The sequence below is a fragment of the Cynara cardunculus genome (assembly GCF_001531365.2).
Source record: "Cynara cardunculus var. scolymus isolate 2C chromosome LG 2, CcrdV1, whole genome shotgun sequence".
NCBI classification, from domain to species: domain Eukaryota; kingdom Viridiplantae; phylum Streptophyta; class Magnoliopsida; order Asterales; family Asteraceae; genus Cynara; species Cynara cardunculus.
The window spans coordinates 34,077,309-34,080,720 of record NC_037529.1 but is presented as its reverse complement, the minus strand read 5'-3'; the positions used below and the strand labels follow the sequence as shown (position 1 = coordinate 34,080,720).

At 32.9% G+C, this 3,412-nt stretch overlaps 1 pseudogene; it reads left to right on the top strand.

Moving 5' to 3' along the window:
• Nucleotides 1-1,300: 1,300 nt before the first annotated feature.
• Nucleotides 1,301-2,162, top strand: LOC112504103 (annotated as a pseudogene).
• Nucleotides 2,163-3,412: the final 1,250 nt, after the last annotated feature.

Sequence of the window (3,412 nt, the reverse complement as noted above, 5' to 3'; positions counted from 1 at the left end):
AGAAAGACTGCAATCATTCACATATATCTTTTATGTGTTAATCACTCATGATGATCTTTATGTGTATTGGATGTTTAAAGTGGAATCTCTAGAGATGTTTTTTTGGATAATATTTTAGGCTTTACTATTTTATAAAGCATATGTGAAAAACTCAAAAAAGAACTTTCAATTGCAAGGGAAAAGGCATAACATACTCCTTATATTACGTAATGAACACCAAAATTGATGCTAATGAGTGATTTGCTGAAAACCAGACCAAATGCAAAGATAGCATGAAAAATTAAGTTTTTTTTTTACCATTTTTATGTAAACAAAAGAATATAAAAATATGATGCTCTATTAGAACTTAACACCTAATGAATGGTAAATGCTTGCAATGTGGTTTGAGTTTCTAACTTCATACTTCTTTTTTAATTCATAAAGAGGCATAGAGAATAGCAACTTAGCATGTGAACAGTGTAAGTCTTGTGGAAAGAATTTCATTAATTGAACCTGCAAGTGTTGGACAATTGGAAGTTAGAATTGTGTAGCGTCCAATGTGAATAGTTGTGTGGGAAAAAGAGTTAAGGTAACCGAGGGCGGTGACTATTGTCGATAAGGTAACCGAGGGAGGTGACTATTGTCGATAAGCGTTTACTCGATAAGCATTTACATGGTAAGTGTTTGATATATATGTGAATGGTTGTGTGGGAAAAAGAGTTAAGGTAAGAAGTGTAAGAAGGAATATGGACCATTGATCACCTTTAAATTCAAACCCACCCACGAAAATCGCGCTTGATTCGGGGATTGATCTGGTGCATCTCATTCTTGTGTGTATTCAAGCGTGAAGATCCTTTTTTACGCTTTTCTCTTTTTCTCATCGAAACCCAACGCTTGATATACAACCCTAAGTTTTTATGTTGTGTGCTAACAACTATATTGAAATGTTGTTGTGACCATAGGATAACAAATTCCAGAAGGCAAGAATATATAAATTCAAGCATAATCATATTGGTAACAATGACAAGAAAGTCCAGGAAATGTTGTYGTGACCATACTTTTCTCTTTTTTGCATCCATGGCCATTATTTCCCTTGTTCATTTGGGAATGCAATACCATTTATACATACAACCAGTAAATTATATATAAATATTTTGATTGATGTATGTTATTTTGCAAAGTGATTTATATTTGCAAGGTAATATATTAATTTAGAATATTTATCAATTGGTCATCGTTCATTCAATGAAGGAGTGACGATCTTGTTTGAATTTGAATTTGAATTTGGATTCTTGGAATTTGATGAAAACAGGTGGGAAGAATGGYTGKTCAGTTTGCAAAGCCCAGATCAGACTCTTTTGAGGAGAAAGATGGTGTGAAGCTACCAAGGTACAGAGGAGATAATGTAAATGGTGATGCATTTGATTTGAAATCAAGAACACCAGACCCTCAAAGATTGATCAGAGCATACTGCCAATCAGCGGCCACTCTTAATCTCTTGAGGGCTTTCGCCACCGGAGGTTATGCCACTATGCAGAGAGTTACTCAATGGAATATTGATTTCACCGAGCAGAGCGAACAGGGTGATAGGTATGCTACTCTATTAACTGATTCATTTATTCACACACAAATCATTTATCTATATATGAACCTTGATTCTTGGTTACTAGTATGATTTAGATGTATTTATGATGAGACTTTTGCTATGGGATCTTAGGTATCTTGAGCTAGCTAGCCGAGTTGATGAGGCATTGGGTTCATGTCGGCTGTCGGACTTACAGTGGACCACCCTATCATGACCACCACTGATTTCTAGACATCCCATGAGTGCTTACACTTGCCATATGAGCAATCTCTCACTAGGTTGGATTCAACTTCTAGCTTATACTATGATTGTTTGGCTCATTTCCTCTGGGCTGGTGAGCGAACTCGCCAGCTTGATGGTGCACATGTTGAGTTCCTTAGATGAATCACAAACCCACTTGGAATTAAGGTATATTTGTGGTCATTGATTTCTTTTTCTTGCACCCTTTTAGTCAAAAAAACATGAACACGAAGCTGAAATTACTATTTTGTCCCTGTAGGTGAGTGACAAGATGGATCTGAATGAGTTGGTGAAGCTTATCGACATCTTAAACCCTCAAAACAAGCCAGGGAGGATTATAATCATAACAAGAATTTAGAACATTTATCAAACAATCCTTTTTATTCTACACTAAATCATATAAAGTCTCTTAATTATTCTCCACCATATCATTATGTATTTACCAAACCCCTTAGATTAGTTGATCTAATTCAGTTATTTATTGTATACGATTTTTTTATAATCGACATAATCCAACTAGATTTACAGTGTCGATCAGTAACAATGAAAGATTAAATTGGTTTGGTTTTATCCAATATTTTGATCAATCGCCGAATAATTTCAACCATTTTTATACACCAAGATGCAAAATACAAATATTACATAAAATAAGTTCTTTTTGTACTTTAATAGTAATTAGATTAGATTGGATCTGCTWAWAWATTATTTTATTTTAACAATTTTTTGTCCATCGRCTACAATTAGAACCATAACTCTTATTTATTGAAAATGTATTAATATGTAATGCTTAAGGGGTCATTTACTAAACATTTACCTGATAAGCATTTACCTGATAAACATTTACCATATCATTTACCTTACCGAATAAACATTATAAGGACCGATAATCTTACCCGGTAAGAGTGATAAAGATGGAGAGTCTTATCCGATAAGAATGTTGAGAAAGATGAAAAGTCTCTTACCTAGTAAAAGTGACGATAAGGATCTTACTTGGTAAGTGAGAGTGACGACTCGGTAAAGATGGATGTTAAGGGCTTACGTGGTAAATTGTTACATATGATATCATTTTGATGGATTACAATCTTACCCAGTAAAGTAAGAAATATTTTTAAATCTCAGTGATAAATATTTAGGTAAACGACCTCCTAAGTGTAAATATATCATCCTTAAAACCTCCTCAAACAAAACCACCAAAGCTTCGAAATCGTTTACATTTCACAGCTCCCGCCGCATTGCACAGGTACACTACTAGTTAATTAAAATTCGTCTCTAGTATTCATTGGTATATATGCATTGATTACTTATATCTAATTGATAACTAACTTGACCACCGTCAGATGTTCTAACACTGTAACACGTTAATAAGTGTGAAAAATCATGCTTCAATCTTGTTGGTGATATTATTTCACAGATGGATTAATGATGAGTTTTATTAATTATGTATTTAGTTAAATTTTAGCGTTAATTCATCAGTAATTTAATCAAATTATTTTCTATTTTTTTAATTTGAAAAATCACCAACGAAATATATTTTATTTTTAATTAAAATAATTTGATCATTAATCCTTTTCAATTTTTTTTTAATTTGAAAAATCATACGAAATATAT